The 17,803-nt window shown below is 56.8% G+C and overlaps 1 protein-coding gene across 2 annotated transcripts in view; it reads left to right on the forward strand.

Annotated features, from left to right (window-relative positions):
- The first annotated feature begins 9 nt into the window (after nt 1-9).
- Nucleotides 10-17,803, forward strand: part of LOC113956177 (probable E3 ubiquitin-protein ligase MID2) — a 75,998-nt gene continuing 58,204 nt past the window's right edge. For both annotated transcript variants that reach the window (XM_027662423.1, XM_027662424.1), the window contains exon 1: nt 10-44. The gene's annotated coding sequence lies outside the window, so the exon portion shown is untranslated. The remainder of the gene's footprint in view (nt 45-17,803) is intronic.

The following is a 17,803-nucleotide window of genomic DNA, read 5'->3' on the forward strand; positions in this document are numbered from 1 at the left end:
GGGGGCACAGAGCCCGGGGGCAGGGAGGCTCCCGCGGCCCGCCGGTAGGTACCGGCACCGGGGCGGGAGGGGGCACAGAGCCGGGCGACGGGGCCCCGGCGCGGCCCTTCCCGCGGGTTTACAGCAAGTGCCGGGGTCGGGGGGGTTCCCACCCTTCCCGGGAGCCGGTGCCCGTGGCGGTTTCCCCCCCGCTCCCGCTCGGCTCTCCCGGCTGCGCCTGCCGGCCCGCCCCGGCACCTCCCGCCGCTCGGCGGGGAGACCCGGGGAGCCTGTCCCCGCTCGGCGGGGGCAGCAGGGCTCCCCGCGGCCTTCCCGGTCCCTCGGTTCGCCGGGAGCCGTCCTGCTGGGAAGCGGCGATGTGTTACCGGGCGGAGCGGGCACTAACTCGCCGGCCCCCGGATACCGGCTCCTGCCCGCGGGTTTAGGGGATCCTGCGCCCTCCCCGTCTCCCCCCCCCCCCCCCACCCTCGCCGTTCCCCCTCGCCCCGTTTTTCCCGGTGGAGCGTGTCGCATCATTCTCGCCTCCCAGCCCGCACTTCGATCCCGGCGGTTTGCGGTGCCGGGCTCCCGCCGCTGCCGCAGAGCCGGTGCGGGGCCGGTGCTGCCCCGATCCTCGCCCCAGCGCGGCTGGAATCTGATAAACTCCGGGGCCGTGGAAGTTAAATGGTGCCGGGCTCCGGGACCGGCGCTTCGGGAGCCGCGGCGGGGAGGCACGGCACAAGTGCGGGTCTGATAGCGCAGCCCCCCGATGCACCGGGGGACATTCCCGGGGTACTGCCCGCGCTTTGGGGTGTCGCTGCTCGGCTGGCAGCGGAGCCTGTTTGCTGGCGCCGAGGATCTGTGGAGCTGCTGGAGAACGTGCCTGAGTGACACGCGAGAACGGAATTTCCTCGTCCTCGCGCTTTATTTCTGTGTTTTGCCTCAAAAAAACATCCCGACCGCAGGTTTATTGCCCCGATGTGCACAGCTGGCGAGGGCTAGAGCACAGCTGGCAAGGGCTGGAGCGCGGCGAAGGGCCGCTCTGCCCAGCGGGCTGCGGAGTTTCTGAGAGGGCGAACGGCTCTGATTGCTCCGTCATTCCCTCAAGTCCGGACACGCCGGCGTTAATGGCTCCTGCCCTTCCTGGCTCTCTCCCAGGCCTCCTCAGCCAGCCCGAAACCTCGGCTGAGCCTTTGTTGTCGGAAGGCGGCTTCAAGGAGACCGGCTCTGCCGGAGGAGCCGCCGCAGCCGGGCGGGAGCTGGCACAGCGCTGCCCGCCGGAGCACGGGGCGCTGCCGGCTCCCGGGTGGCAGGGGGGCATCGCCGGGCAGCGGCTGGCAAAGCCGGGAGGTGCCACCGACCCGTCAGCCTGCCTTCGGGGGGGCGTCGAGCGCGGGCTCGAGCTGCTCCTTGACCCTCCCGATGTGGTCAGCAGTGCCCCTTCTGCCCGCACCCCCCGCTCCGGCAGCAGCAACCCTCGCTCCGTGTCGGAGCTCACTCCGGCTCCCGCGGGTGCCGTGGGCTCTGTGCTGAGGTTGTCACTGCTGCATTTTGCCGGCGAGGAGCAGACTCGAGGCTCCTCGCTTGGCTCCTGCCCCCGACCGAGGGGTAGCACCACCGGCCACGGCACGGAGGGCGAGGGGCTGGCCCCGGCAGCGGTGCTGGAAAGTGCGCCGAGGGGGTGTTCCTTGAGGATGCTCCTGGAAATAGACAGCGAGTGGGATAGGAGTACGAGGAGGAAGGAAGAATTCACGCCAGTGGCAGCAGCAGCTGCTTCAGTTCAGGCAGGTGGTTACAGAGCCCTGGGTGTGTCGGCTGCGATCGGAGCCGGGTCCTGCAGAGCCTTCCACGGCGGCAGGGAGGCCGTGCGTGTGCACAGCCCTCATCCATCCTGCTTTGGAAGTGCTGCTTTGGAGAAGAAATGGAGCTGCAGTGGGTGATAAATCCCTGCCTTGCAGAGCGTGCTCTGGGCGAGCCGTGCTGGCCTCTGTGGCACAGGCACGGCTCTGGGGTGTGCCAGCAGTGTGTGTTGGTGTGTGTGCATGTCTGTGTTTGTGAGCAGGGTGGGATCGGCCCTGGGACTACACAAGATTGATAAATGACTTATTTTTAAAACTGGGGTTATGTTGTCTCCTGCTCATCCCCTCTAGGGATGGAGAGATGTTTCCAAACCCTCACTGAGGTTTTCCCCTGGGCTCTCTGTGGGTTTCTGAGCTGTTGGTCGGGGCCACTGTAGTGGGGAGGGGGGTTTGAGCCTGTTATTGCTTGGGTCAGACCCTGGCTTGGGGGAGTCAGCACATCTCAGAGGCTGGTCATTGGTGAGACTGTGGCTCTCAGCTGTCCCATCAGAGATGCTGGAACCAGAACTATCTCTGCAGGCTGCACAGCCGGTTCGTTAAGCAAAGCTGATGAGCACTGTGATTATTTTGTACCTCTGGAGGGAGTTGCTGCTGCCGATAACAAACCCCCCCTTCTGTAACAAACCCACCTTTGCCTGCTTAGAATCCCTCCAAGGCTGGTACTCCCCTGGTTGGGGCGAGAGGGTCTGTGGCTGCTTCCCTGAGCTCCCTCCTGTGGAGTGAAAGCCTTGGGGAGGCTGGAGCCTATGTGGCTGCTTTTCCTTGTTTTTGATGTTCTTCCCCTGGAAAACAAGTGTGTGTTGGAGCCTAATGAGTTCCTAGCTGTACTGTCATCTTGTGCAAACGAGCAGCTCTGTCAGCCCCTCTGATTAGTGAGTGGACACGTGGGGACGCCGATGATTGGCCTCAGGCTGCTGCTTCCAGCGCCCTCTCTTGCTGCTGTGGAGCCTGGATCCCAAAAATGTCAGGGCAAGAAGGTCAGCAGTGGGAGAATGGGGTGTCTGTGTGGCGCTGAAAGGCGCCTTGTGCTGTGTGAGGGCGGGGGGCTCTGTCAGCGTGGGGAGAGCGTCTCACCCCTTGGATCCTGGGCGCCTGCCTGTGTTCTTGCACAGTGCTGGAAACATTTGGTTGGATCTTTGTGCCAGCAGCCCTGGGCCTGCCTTACCCATGGGTGTAGGGAGGGGGACAGTACCGAGCCCTGAGCGTTTGGCTTGGGAGGACATGGGGCAGAGCTAGGCATGCTGCAGCCCTGGCTTTTGGGGTGCCAGGGGTAGGGCCCTGCGTGGCAGCTTTGGCATCTGGTCCCAGCCCCTGGCCCCCGGAGCGTGGCCGGCAGCAGAATGGCCCCTTTTGTGCCTCTGGACATGCTGCCCTTTCTCAGGAAACAGCCAATTGTGCTCTCTGGCAGTGCTGGGCTCTGTCACCACCTCCACTCTGGCCCTGCCTTGTGTCCAGGCCCTGTGGCCAGGCAGTGGCCAGGATGGGGACAGCCTTGCCCTAGCTTAGCTGGGGCTCCCGGCTCACTGCTGGGGGGAAGGCAGCCCCCAGCAAGGCCCACCAGCAGCAGGGAGAGGAGCAGGTTGCTGGCCCTCGGTACCACTGCAGTGTGAGGATGGAGCTTGGTGACAAAAAGCTGGTGCAGCCAGGGCTGGTGGGAGGTCAGACTGAACCACTTTTCATCTCTTCTCTGTGCAGTCTCAGCCCTGGTGCTGATTGGCCTCTGTGCAGCTCACTGGTCTCCATGTCACCATGGGCTTGGTTTCCTCCCTGAGCAAACAAACCTGACGTTCCCTGGGTGCAGGAGGCATCCCTGTGTCACTCTGTCTCCTGCTCCTCTCTTGCCTTTGGAGTCCTCGCTCAAGCTGTCATCCCTCTCACAGAATCATAGAATGTGCTGAGTTGGAAGGGACTCATCAGGATCATCAAGCCCAACCCTGCTCAGGACACCCCGAAAATCCCACCCTGTGCCTGAGAGCATTGTCCAAACACTTCTTGGACAGGCTTGGTGCTGTGACCACTTCCCTGGGGAACCTGTTCCAGTGCTCTGCCACCCTCTGGGTGAAAAACCTTTTCCTGAGGTAAACCTCTTGTCCCTGTCTGTTAAATTGAAGTAGAAACAGCTTGTGGAGGGTGATTCCCGATGGAAACTTTATTATTGAAGCTGTTCTGGCTGGGAGGTCCCAGTGAGGAGCTGCTGCAGGAGCCCGATGTGGCTGCCAGGTCTTCCTGACTGGGTGGTGGCAGCTGGTTTGCTTCCTTTTGGGTATTTCCCGTGGGATTTCCGCCCTTGGACAGGAAGAGGGTGTGGATGGGGTCTGGTTGGAATGTGCCAGAGCAGCCTGTGAATGGATGGGGACGCTGCTGTCACCATGTGTGTTAAAGTGCTGCTGAGTTTTTTTACACTCACTAGAGAGACTGAAGGGAAATGGAGGGGGGGGGGGGGGTTGTGTGGGATTTTTGTTTGTCTTTTTGGGGAGCTGGAGTTTTTGATTTTTCTGGGATATTTTTTATGGGTGTTGTAGTTGGATGCTGTAAGCTCTCAGGTCTCAAAACTGTGTATTTTGTAGATCTCAATGTCTGGACTATCATCTCGAGGGGGAAGAGGAAAACACAGAGGCTTGTAAAAAGCCAGCGTGAGAAATAAATGGGAACTTGCTGCATCAATGAGGCTCTGAGGGCAGATGCCAGGGATGTGTGTTGCAGCCATGCAGGAGCACGTGTACCAGGACTGTGTGCCAGCTGTGTTGGGGTCCCACAGCTTTGCCCGCTTTCCGTGGGATCCTGAAATGAAATGGGCTCCATGCCTCTGCAGAACGTCATTACTCTTGTTTATAACTGAAATTTGTGTCTAAGAGGGAAATGAATTGCTCAGTCTGTTTGTTTATTCCTCGTTTTGCAGACACAGGAACTAGACTACGTTGGGGTAATGGCCTAGAAATTAAATTTCACTTTAATGCACAAACCCAATTTTGAGTTGGTTGACCGAAGAGGAAAAAATTAGCTTCAGGCAGGAGGCAGAGGCCTGGCTGGAGCAGGGTTCAGGCCCAGTGCAGTCAGTGTGAGCTGGGGAAGATCTGTGGGGGTACAGGGGAGGTGGGGATGTGTCAGCCCTCTGAGGTGCAGCCTGCAGGATCCTCTGACAGCACAGCAGGGATATTGAGGAATAAATTAGCTTTTTGCAGTTTCAAAGAGACACAGAGAGGCTTAAATGCATTTCATGGATGATCCTCAAAGAACCCCACAAATGTGGCTGTGTCACAGGGCTGAATGCAGTGAGGCAGGGAAAGGCCATCTAAAGGGTGCTCAGGAACCTGGAGCACGGGTGGGCTGGAGTGGCAGCACTGGTGTTTGAGCTCCAGGCATGGGGCTCTGGGCAGCTGCTCTGGTTTGCTGCCCACTGGGCCTCCTGGGAGGGAGGAATTTGGGGCTTTGAGCCAGGCTGACCTGGCTCAACACATCATTAAGGAGCAGGCTGGGGTTTTGGCTGGATGCTGTGCTGGCTCAAACTGCCCCCCATGCTGTCGTTGTGATGCTGAGCCCCAGTGTGACACGGTGACAGTGGCACTGGTGGCTGTGGTGCTCGTGCTGCCTGGGGTACTGTGCCCCTGCCCCAGGATTTGTTTTACCCACTAGGGTGTCCAAGGCTCCAGGGTGTGTGGGAGCTGCTCTCTGGCCTTTGATCAGCAGTTTCTCTCCAGCTCTGGCTGTTAGCAGATGGTTTGGGAGAGGGGGAAGGAGGCACTTGAGGGTGGCAGGGGTCTGCAGGTTCCCATGCAAGGGGGAAAGAACAGGTACAGGGGGGGGAAGGACAGGCACAGGAGCTTCACATTCCTCCTGTAAGTGCTCCAGAGCCCTGGTGCTGGACCTGTTTCCCATGCAAGGGAGCAGACGTGGATCCAGGCTTTGGAAGTCCTACACAAGATGATTTATCCTGATGGAACCTGACCTTGAGCCAGTGCTCAAGGGCAGCCAGAGCTGCTGGTGGTCACAGCCCTGTTATTGCGGCTTTGGATGAGGTGTCTGCACCTCCTGTTCTTAACTCCTTGCATCTGGCTGAAATCTCATGGGTGAAAATGTGGTGTTTTTAACTCTGAGACTGATGAAACGCTGCCCAGAGAGGCTGTGGAGTCTCCATCTGTGGAGGTATTCAGAAGCCAGTGGGTCACAGTCCTGGGCAGCTGACTCCAGGTGACCCCAGGTGAGTCAGTCTCCATTCCCAGAGCTCCCTGCAGACCTCGGCATTTCTGTGGCTTACTGGATTCTCACCTGGGAGCGTGCTGGGCCAGCGCAGTGCCCATGCTCCCCAGGTGCAGCAGGAATCCCAAAGCTCTGGATTGCTGCAGAAATACATTGGCTCAGGCCACATGATGGCATTTTGTTTATCTTAAGCAGCCGATGCTTGAAGCCGGCGCTGGGGTGCCGAGGGAGCTGCTCTGGATGCACGTCCCGGGAGCATCCTGTGTGCACGTCAGCGTCTCCCCAGCCCCGGCTGGAACACGCAGGCTCCTACTCAGTGTCGCCGGGGATTCTCCCCCCTCTCTGTGCTGTAGCGCTGCCGGCAATTCCTGGAGCCAAACGGTGTGTGCAGGGGCTGGAGCACCGAGCGAGGATCCCGACCGGCTCAGAAACTCCACTGGGGCCCGGCCTTGTGCTCTCCACTGGTGCCTCTCTGCCTGCTTTGCTGTTTTCCCCTCCCAGAAACGTGTTCTCAGGGTTTTTTTTACTTGGATGTTTTCCCTGGCTGCAGTGGCTCCAGCTCTGCTCCCTTGTGCTGGAAGTGTTTGTGTGCCTGTAGGAAGGAGAACGGGACAGGGTTTGTCTGGCACGAGGGTGGTGAGTGCTGAGCTGTACAACTCTGTGAGGAGCAATCCTGCCAGAATCCTCTTCCTTGTTGTGTTCCTTCTTTGTGACCAGTGGTGGGAGATGGCCCTGAGGCCAGTGGGCACCCAGAGGACGTGACTGAAGTTCTCTGGGATCCCTGCTTCTCTGTGCTTTGCCTCTCAGGTTTGCTTTCCTCCTGGGAATTCTCACGTTTCTCCATAATGAGGGCTGGCCTCTCGGAGCAACAGGCTCCTTGTTTTTATCCTCTGTGATTTTTCTTGGCCCCTGAATCCAGACCTGATCCTTCTTGGTCTGCCTGTTCTCCCAGCATTTGGGCTGCCTTGTGCCATCTGTGAGAACTGGTGGATAGTGCAAAACTGAATTTCTGGGAATGACATCAGGCTGGTCCATGGCTCTGCTATGCTGCAAAAGGAGGAACCCAACTTCTGGGGGTTGTGTGGGTGCTTGTGCTGTCATCTCTGTGTCCCCTGTCTCCATGCATGACACATTTGTGGTTTTCTGGCATTAAATCTTCAGCCTTTTCCCATCCCTTTTATCTGAGTCCTTTAGCAGCTCCAACTCATGAATAGTCATCACTGTGTTATGGCCCTGTGTGTTGGGAAGTGACTGGGATGCTCTACTGAGTCACCCATCACTTGCAGGGTGATGTGTGTCACTGAGGGAGGTGCCACAGGTCTGAGGACTCCTCACAGCCCCTTGGCCATGGACAGGATCCATCTCTGATGCTGGCCTGGTGTCCTTGCTGCATGTGGGGGTGGCAGGGGGCAGGAGAGGGGGCTTGGAAAGCTGCTCAGTGCTTCAGCCTTTAGATGAAGGAGACCATCAGCACGGTAGGCTGATTTATATATTACATGTAATATTATTTTTTAAACTCTTTTGCTCCTACCAATACTTTCCCAAGTCACTGGCCAGCATCGTGGTCAGTCCCAGAGTGACCCTGCAGAGTGCTGTGCTCCCTCCAGCATCCCGGGAATTTGTGTCCATTTGTCATTCCTCAGCAGCTGTGAGCTTTGCTGGCTGCCTGTGGAGCCACAGCAGCTTCCCATGGGGTATCAGGAGTGTCGGATGCTCTCGGGGGCGAAGGCACCTCTGTGTGTCAAACCCCAGCCCCTGCGAGGCTCTGGCGTTGTCTGTGATTGTGACAAATGCAAAATTGGGAGTGTTTTGGGTTCCTTTCAGATCATTAAAGAACTCGTTGGAGTACGAGAGCAGGTATTGTCTGTGCCATGCCTCTTGTCACCAGAAGCCTCTGCCTCCCTCCGGCAGCCCATGGGGAGGGAGCAGGGATGACAGGAGGAAATTACCTTTGTAGTTACCTGCTTCATCTCCTGAATTGTATCTGAGCAGAACTGAGAGGGATGGCAGGCAGATCTGCAGCCCCTGCGTGCCCCCAACATTATCTCGGCTGCCTCTTGGAGAAGGGAACAGGACTTGGGAGTGATGGAGCTTGGTGGAGCCATGCTGGCCAGGGAACAGGGGTGATGGAGGCAACTGCCGTGGTCTGAATCCTCCAGGAACTGGTATGGGGATGCTGAAGTGGTTTGGCATGCTCTGGGATGCAGCCTGTGCTGGGTTCAGGGTTCTTCCCTGGTCCTTCTCCGCAGGCTGATCCAGGGGGTGACAGGGTGAGCTGAGTGTTTCTCACGACTGTGTGTGCTCCAGACCTGCCTTGAGCTCCGTGCTTAATCCCCAGCCTGGCATGAGCTGTGGAAAGCTGTGTCAAGAAGCCGTGCTGGTGTCCTTGGCTCAGGCAACATCTCCTGGGTGGTTAGGGAGCGAGCCTAGGGCTGATCCCAGAGGATGGGGAGTGTGGCATTGCTGTTGGATGTGCCTCAAAGTGTCAGGGACACTGCTGTGGGTGTCTGTGACATTCCGAGTAGGGGGTGAGACGTGGGGACAGGCAGTGGCTCTGAGCCAGGGGAATTGGTGCTTTTTTGTTTATAAATGTATTTTATTTAGAGATAAAGGGCAAAAGTGCTCCTGTGCTGCAGTGGTGAGGGCAGAGAGCCCTCTCCAAAGGGATGCTAATGGTTGTGAGTCACTTCAGAGCCAGGGAGCTTTTTGTCTTGAAAGGCTTTAAATGACCTGGGTAATGTGCTGGAAAAATGTCCGGGGAGCACGGGGTTCCTCTGTCATTCCGCAGCGCCAGGAGGAGGACTGGGAAATCTGGCTGGCTTACGGAGCACTCCCAAGGGGCCAGGGTAGGAAAAAGGATTAAAAATTGCTGTGATTTGAAAACAAGCCCTGGTCGGGCCCTCTCTGGAATGAAGAGGAAGTAAATGTAGGAACAGCGGATCCCTGGCATCCTCTGGCCGTCTGTGGAGGGTGGTGTGGGGGTCCCTTCTCTGCAGTGACGTGGGAGCTCTCCTTGCAGTTTGCTCGTGGTTGCTCTGAAATGTTGTTGGCATTGCTGGCTGTGCCATGCTGGATGCAAAGCATGGCTGGGGCACTGTGCAAGCTCTGTCCCCAAACCTGCTTTGGGACCCTCGGTGTGTGGGTGCCCACAGCCCTCAGCTTGAGACAGGAGCTTCTGGCTCTGGGAAAAACGTGACTCCAAAATGTGTCCCTGTATGCCAGCCTCTTGCCAGGGTAAGCCTGGAGTGGTGAAGCCCCAGGCTGATCCCTCGGCCGCGGCAGCTTCCCTCATTTTATATCATTAGTCTCTTTTATCTGGCCCGGGAGCCCAGTTACACCAGTCTGGGAGTCAAGCTGCACCAGTCAGGGCACCTCTTTCTGAGCATGGCGAGGGGGTGGGTGTGAAAGTCCAAAATATCTGCTACCTGCATTGTTTCTGCACTGGGGATTAGCACTAATTATCCCCCCATTGTCTCCATTTCCTGCAGGAAGCCTTGTTTATCCTTTCCACCTCCCAGGAATGCAGCCCAAGGAGCTGTGCAGATATATTTAACCTTGCACAGAGCAGCACAATGGCCTTTGGATTTCCCGGCTCTGTGGTATCTGTCGGAAGCGGAGCTGCTCTGTCATTTCGGGGTGGGGAGGTTGGAGCGGTCGCCGGGTCGGGGCAGCAGCAAGGCGGGGGCCGAGATCTGCCAGGAGGTTGGAATTGCCTCTTTTCCTGCTGCAGCGCCGAGCAGCAAATGGGGACTGAAACGGTGTCGCTGGCAGCGTGTGTTGTTGTGGGCTGCAGGGCTGGGGCACACACGCTCCTCCGAGCTCTGTCAGGACAGAGGGCAGCCCCGAGCCAGTGGGGACGTGACAGAGCCCTGGGTTCAGACAGCCGCTCCCAGCCCTTCTGGAGCCGTTCTTGCTCCCATGGCCCTGTTCAGTTTTTTTCCTTCCCTGCACAGGTTAGGAGGTGGCACAGGCTGCCCCTCTCAGGCTCTGTGTCTTTGCCAGGATGGAACCATGCCATGCAGGGGGAACCCCTCTGCTTTGGTTGAGGATCTGTTATTATTCTGTCCCTCAGAAAACATCCCTCAGAGTAGATCTTTGACTTTTGCACAGCACGAGGGTGCGTGGGGAGCACTGGAAAGGGGCTGGCTCCTTGCTGGGATGCACTGGCCCCTCACTGTGTCATACTTGCATGGCAGCAGCACCAATACCTTCCCAGATGTGTGTCTGTGTCTCCTGGCTCTTTCCCATGGTGGGCTTTGCTGTGAGCCCAGCCTTGCCTTCACTATGGTCATGTCTCTGCACCTCTTTGAACCCTGCTCCCCCATGGATGAGTAGCACCAGCGTCCCATGTTGGGACATGGTGTCCTGCAGAAAGCACAGGAGTGGAGAGCCACCCCAGTGGCTTGTGGGGTGCAGACCCCAAAGGATTCCGGTGCCTAATACAGTACTGGGGCTGTGAATGCTGGAGCAGGCTGCTACTGCTCCAGCCTCTGGAGAGACAGAGGGGTTTGCCCTTGGAATATGCTCCTCCTTAACAAAACGATCCTCGGTCGGGACTGGGGGTTCTCAGTGAGGGACTGGATGATCTCTGCAGCATCCATCTGGGGGATAACAGCCTTGCCTTGCTCTGGAGCCCAAAGGCTATTGTTCCAGAGCACCAGCTGCTGCTGCAGCCATGCCCTCCCTCATTCTTGCCAGGCCAGGAGCTGCTAGCTGTGGTGGGGACGAGGCCAGGCTGGAGCTGCATTGCAGGCAGTGGCTGAGGAAGAGGGGAAGGACGTGGAGCCACAGGGTGCGCCTGGAGAAAGGCTCGGATCAAAAGGCTGCTGCCATGTGTGGTCTGGCAGGAGCCAGCTGGGAGCAGGGCTGTTTTTGGGAGTTGCTGGTGCTGACACAAGTGCTGGGTCTGCTCTCTTGCTGTACAACATCGGCTGGAGAGGCCAGGACAACAGGGTGGCAGGAGTGCACAGAGCTGCTGGAGAGGTAAGGGAGGGGAAGGAGGGAGGGAGGGGGGGATGGCAAGAGCTGGAGCAGTGGAGCGCTGTGGCAGGAAGGGAAGGAGTATTTGCAGGGGGTGGCAGGGGGGTGGCAGGGCTGCCAGGGCCACGGGAGCACTGGACCTGCCAGTTTGGTGGTGTGCCCAGTCCCCATCTGCTTTTCTCAAGGGCCAGGCTGGAAGGGGCTCACTCACATCTGTGATGTTCTTGGGAAGGTGGGGCTGCTCCCCCTGCCATTGCAGCAGCCCTCAAAGTCACATGCCTGCATATGTCCCTGGCTCAGGCACTGCTGTGACCACCCCCCCCCCCCTTGGCATAGCTGTGACCCCCCCAGCTTCAGCTGGGGTTTCAGCCCCTGAGCTGTGGTGGCAGCTGCTGGTGGAGAGGCAAGGGCTGTGTGTTTTGGCATTGCAGGAGGAATGGGATGGATGGATGGACACATGCAGTGCATGGGGAGGAGAGCTCTGATGGGCTGTGACCTGCCAGAGGCTGAGCCTGGCTGCTGCAGCACCAGTTTTCATGGATTATGGAGTGCAGGGGACCCGGGGAGCTGTGGTGTTCCCCAGGAACTGGAAGCAACTGCACTGTGCTCCAGGGGCCTGCTGAGTCAGAGGGGCTGGAGAGATGCCCTGTCCCTTTTGTGTCCTTTTGACCCCCAGGCCACCAAGGGAGGTTGCTGGGGAAGGTTTCCACACTGTGTCAGTGGGAATTGCCCCATAATGTCCCTGAGGGTAACATGCAGCATTGCTGCCTGTCTCTAAACCACTGCAGTTTCTGAGGAATCTGCATGGTGTGATTCCTGTCGAGTGGCTGTGGGAGCTGGGGAGCAAACTGCAGGGAATCCCTCCCTGATCCACCTTGCAGCTCATGGGCTCCAAATCCCTGGGGAGCCTTTAGTGGACACGTGCTGTGCTGAGGTGCTGTGAGAGCATTCCAGGAGCTGGCACCTCACTTGTAGAAAGAGGTAAAGTCTTCCATTACATGTACTAGGATGTCACTGGAGGTCAAACAGAGGAGCTTTGTTTGGTGCTTGCCTCTCTGACATCGCAGAGGTGGATGAGGTGGAGACCTCGTGGGCTTTGGCCAGAGCATCCTTGTCCTGTGCAGGTAACCCAAGACAAGCTCCTGGAGCTCCTGCTGCTCCCTGGTTAAGATCTCCATGAAATCTTGATAACATGCTGGAAGGCTGGCACTAGCACGGGAGAACAGGGAGCATGGCTTGTGTCCTTGTGCAGTCACCACCCACTCAAACAACAACTCCTTTGTGCCTCATCCTGTGCTAGAGTCCCATTGGGATGGACGAGTGCAATGTCAGCAGCTGATATTTAACACTGGGCCAAAAAACCACTCTGGTTGCCCAGAGCCTCCCCACATCCCAGCCCACGGGAACAGGGCTCTTCATTCCGCATCGGAAGCAGATGCAGGGGGGAAGGTTTTGTGGCATTGCCAGAAGCAGTGGATGATGGATTTCTGCCAGCTGTGAGTAGATTATCAGCTGTTTGAACCAATGGGAAGTGTTGGGCCGCAGTGCTGGCAGAAGGGGATGGACAGTAGCACAAGCTGGGCAGGGGCAGAGTATTTGGGGGTGCTGGGGAGAACATGCTGGGGTGAGGGCTGCTGGTGTGTGTGTAAACCACCAAAATCCTTGGGGGGATGGGTGGTGGGGGCTCTGGAGCTGCTCCACGAACAGAGAGATGTTATCGGGAAGGAGAGGGAGAGAAGCAGGGGTGGGAAATGCAGCACCCCAAACCAGAGGGGCTGGAGGGGCACCCCGAGATGGATGGGAGCAGGGATGTAGGGAGCTGCTGCCACAGGAAGGAGAGTGCTGACTGGGGGCTTGTGCTGGACTGGAGCATCCCAGCTTGGGTCCATGCAGGCACGTGGGTAACTGAGGCTTATGTGGAGTTCACACATTGGGAGTAATTCTCCTGGGGGATGGGGGGGAGGAAAACCCCATCCAAAACTAGTCGTGCAAGCAGCGAGGGCAGAGGTGATCAGGGCATCCAGTAGTATGCTGGGGGCCCTTCCCAACCCTGGAGCATGACAGGAGACATTCAGGAGAAAGGGGATGTTGTGATGGAACAAAATGGTCTCATCCCATCAATGAAGGCAGCGATGAAGGTGAAATTCCCAGAGGGAATAAGCTGCTGTGCAAATGGAGGAATTAAAGAGCACAAATGGCCAGTGCCTGGTGGACTCTGCTGGCTCTTCAGGAGGGGTTTAAGGATGAAGCAGCCAAACTGCCAGCAAATCTCTCATTAAAGGGAACTGCTGCATGGGAATGCAGCCTCTCGGCTCTGTCCTTCATTTAAGAGGTGCAGGGAGAGCAGGGGGAATTATGGAGCAGCTTTGCTTTAGCAACAAGCAAATTGGCTGAGAAAATAATTAAAGCTGGTGTGGAAATGCTGCTCCAGTATGATGGATTAGGGACAGCAACACTGGCTTTTATAAGGGAAATCCAGTTTAATGGGGATGGGGGGTTCTTCTTTTTCTAGTATGGCAATAAGATAATTGAGGACAGCAGCTGGGAGATGGATCACTGGGATTTTCAGAAAGCCTCAGACAAATTCGTGAAGTTATTAAGGAAAGTGTGAAGGCAGGAGCGATGGGAGGAAAGGCCAAGTTCTGTTCAGTGTGTTCAGGTGTGCTGGGAGGGAGGAGCAGGGGCCAAGGGATGCTCTGTGCTGACTGCGGCTCTGAGCTTAAAATTTGGTGTTAAATATGCACAGCTGTTGCAAATCAAGCACAGAAGAATTAGGTAAGACTCGATCTGAATTGGCTGGAGGAGCCTGACAGCCTCCCCTCTCCCTGGGGTGCCTTTGCTAGGTCGGAAGCTGTTGCTAATTACACGGCTGGGGAGCTGTGTTCCCTTGCAGGACCCTGTTCCTCCTGAGACAGGCCCATCCCAAGGGGAGATTCAGGGCAGTTGGTTGGGAAGGCTGATGCTGGCAGGGACAGGGGAGCTGAGGGGGGGCCTCAAATGAAGGAGTGGATCCCTGCTGCTGTGAGAGCTGTGCTGGGCAGCCTGGGCTCTTTGGGAACGGGATGTGGCTGCTGGACAGGGTGTTCTATCCTCCCTTCAACAGCGATCCAATTTTGAGCTAATTTTCCCGAGGACAACAAAAAGCGCAGAGACAACTGCTGCCCAGATTTTGTATCCTGCTGTCGCTGAGCCAATTAAGGAAAGGGTTGCCATATTTTATTATTTTTTTTCCTTAATGCACGGGTGGAGCAGCATAGCTCTTCTAAAGCCTCATTCTTGGAAGGGGCTGAGCAATCTGGGCTGGAGCTTTTTGGGGGGAGGGGAAGCAAAAAAAAAGAGGGAGGGGGGAAAAAAGGGGAGAAGAGAGAAAATAAATAAATAATCACACGTGGTGTGGAAAATACTGACCTGCAGAATTAGCATTTGTCAGAACAGGTCCAGTTATCCCAGCATGGGGCTCTGAAGGCTGGCCAAGCTCTGCCCAGGGTTGGTGCTGGGGGAAACCACAGGGAATTTTGAGTGGACTTGTAAAAAAACATGGGTAAAAATGGGTGCTGGATGGTGCTGGAGGGGAAAGTATGAATTTTGGACTGGCTGCCCGTGCCCTCAGGTGATGTACACTGGGATGTCCCTGCCAGGTATGGATCAGGTGATGTGAGTGGCATCTCCTCTCCTTCCATATCTCTCCTCCCTTTTTCCCTTGGTGCCAAACCTCTGCCTCGCTCCTGATGAGCCTCTGAGCTTCAGGCAGCGATGAAGCACGTTTGGCTTTGATCTTGTGAAAATACTTTGGGAGAAGCGATGGGGGAACCTTTGTATCCAACAACCTTTGGTGTAACTTGCGAAGGGTGTCCTGGGAACCCCTGAGGCTCACCAGGCTCCTGCTGCTCTGTGTTGGCATGTGGGTTTTGGAATGCATCTGGGCTGGAAGTAAAAGCACAGGCCCCTGTATCCCAGAGGACCTGGCACTGGCTCTGCAACACCCACAGCTTTGCTCACTCTGGTGTTCGCTGCCTTCCCCCATCTCTTCTGTCTTGTTAGTCATTGATTTTTTTTATTATAATTTTTATGTGTTATTATTATTTTCTCCCCCTTCTCTTGAGTTTTAGGCAAAGCTCAGATCAACACAAAAAAGTGTTTGCTTTTATGTTACTGTGTTGTTAACCTGCTGCTGCTGCTTGTTGTTGTCACAGCCCGGCTTGGCCAGGGCCGCTGACCCTCGGGGCACAAGTGACACGGGGCTGTCTGTAAGCAGTGTTAATATTTTATGACTTTTATATTTAGGGAGTTAATGACTCTAAAGAAAACAGATTTTGATCTAATCAGCTATGCCTTGCGCTGCGTCAATCCTGGACATCAAAGAGAACATCAAAGTGAGAGGCATGAAAGGCTCTGACGGCAGCGTGGCTGCTTCGCCAGGTGCAGCACCTCGGAGCAGGTGCCTCCTCCAAGGGGGCTCCTGCACCTCCAGCAGGGCTCCTGCACCTCCAGGCAGGCTCCTGTGCCTGCTCCCATACTGCCTCCAGGCAGGCTCCTGTGCCTCCTCCTGCGCTTCCGAGTGGGCTCCTGCACCTGCTGCTGTCCCAGCCTGGGGTCTGAGGCTCCTCTTGGAGAGGTCGCAGGTAAAAGTTGTTGTCCCAGCAAGGAAAACAAGATTAACGTAAAAACTTGGTAACTAAGACCAAGGCTGTTAAACTTTTTGTGTTGTTTTGCCTCGGATGGCAGTGGAGCTGGATGTGAAGCTGGATGTTGGATGTGGGAGCTTGCGGGAGCGTGAGATGTTGCTCCGTGGGACTGGCCCAGCAATGGGCGGCTCTCACACCAATTCTGATTTTTAAATTCTTTTCCCAGTCTTGGTCAGGCTCTTGTCCTTCTTTCTTTTTTCCCTTTGTGTTTGCTGGCCGGAGGGAATCCATGGATCACTTGGGGAGGTGAGAGGGGCTGTGCCCCCCGAGCTGGGGTCATGTGTGGAGTGGGGTGTTGGGCTCTTAGGGTGAGGCAACCGCTGTGTCCAGAGCATCGAGCACAGTGAGGGACCAGTGTGGGAGGTGATACAGCTCCAGTGCCCAAGGGCAGTGCCAGGAGGTGCCGCAGTGCTGGCGATGGGAGTGCTGTGGCTGGACACTGGGGCCCTCCCTTGTCCTGCCAGGCCTGGGGCATGGGGGAGCCCAGCAGATCTGGGGATAACCTCAGCAGAGTGCAAGCAGCCGGGCAGAGGTCCAGGAACGTTTCCTCCCTGCCGCTTTCCCATGGCTGTGGCAGGCTCTGAGGCTTGAGAAACACTCCGGGGGCTGCGGAGAGGAAGCTGTCGGGGAGCCCTTGTGCTCCTCTCCTTGTTTGGACACAGCTACTTTTCCACTGTCTCTCTTAAGGAAAAGATAAACAATTTTAAGGAAAGTGTGGATGCGTGTGTGTGTGAGGTTGTGTTTGGGCAGCAGAAGCTGCTGCAGCATGAACATACCGAAATACCCAGTGGATTTAATTTTATAAACCCCTTGAGCTGGTTCAGGGAGGAGCTCAAGGTCTCCTTCAGGCACTTGCAAATCCCATTTCAGGCAATTGGGAAGAGATAGTGTGATGGGGCGGGAGTGATGGAAGGGATGGGGGTGGGCAGGTTTCAGTGAGGCACCTGTGCAATTTGCCATTTGCAGGTCCTGACAGCAGCCTGGGGCTTCCAGCAGCCAAACCATCTCCTGCTGCTGGTTCATCCCCCCACACAGCCCTTTTTCATAGAATCCCAGATTGGTTTGTGTTGGAAAGACCTTAAAGCTCATGCAGTTCCACCCCCTGCCATGAGCAGGGACACCTTCCACTGGACTGAGTTGCTCCAAGCCCCATCCAACCTGGCCTTGAACACTTCTAGGCATGGGGCAGCCACGGCTTCTCAGGGCAACTTGTGCCAGGGCCTCACTACCTGCCCAGGGAAGAGCTTTTCCTCTTCTCCCCAAGCAGAGCCCATGTACCCCACCAAAGTGTTCCTGGGGTGGAAACAGGGCTGGGCTGGCCACTGTGTTCCTTCCCACAGGATTGGTCCCTGCAGCAGTGCCAGGGTGAGGGGTCCCTATGGCTTTAACAGAATGAGACTTTCCCCATGTCTGTGACAAGGGACATCGCAGTGGGCATCGCTCGGAACCTGCCTTGCCTGGGTCGAGAAGACCAGGAGGCACCACGTGTGCACTGGGTGGAGGGTAAGAAAGGAGAGACTGGATCCAGTTCCATGTCACTATGTGACAGGCATTTGGGAGCATGCTGGGACAGCAGCAGAGGCTGGGCAGCGCTCGAGGTGCAGCTCCTGGTGCTCTGCAAACTGGTGGTGGGAGCAGCAGGTTGTCGCCTGCTGGGAGCTCTTTTCCAGCTCATGCAAGGGAAGGGAGCTAAAAATACATCTTGTTTGCCTCCAGCTGGAGTTGATTTGGGCATCCCTGGCTGTTGTGGAGTGCAGTGGAGGACAGCCAGTGGTGGAAGTTTGCCGACTATAATTTTGCTGCTCTGCCCTACCCACCCTGCTCCAAAAAGCAATGGCCGGGAAAAGCAGGGAGCGGGATGGGGTGTTAAGAGCTCCCGACATGCTCTGCTCAGAGTTTCCAGGACATGATTCACCTTTTCCCCCTCACCAGAAGCAGGCAGGCCTGGGGCTGCTGGAGGGGATGTTCAGAGGCTTACCTCTGCTGTACAGTGCAGCCCTTCTGCATGGGATGCCAGCACGGCCCCACCCCAGTCCTCAGCAGCGCTCAGCAACACAAACATGAAATCGTGTGGTTTCTCCTTGTTTTGTCTCCAGCCTTGTG

This window comes from Corapipo altera, unplaced genomic scaffold, assembly GCF_003945725.1.
Source record: "Corapipo altera isolate COAL_440 unplaced genomic scaffold, ASM394572v1 326, whole genome shotgun sequence".
Classification (NCBI taxonomy): domain Eukaryota; kingdom Metazoa; phylum Chordata; class Aves; order Passeriformes; family Pipridae; genus Corapipo; species Corapipo altera.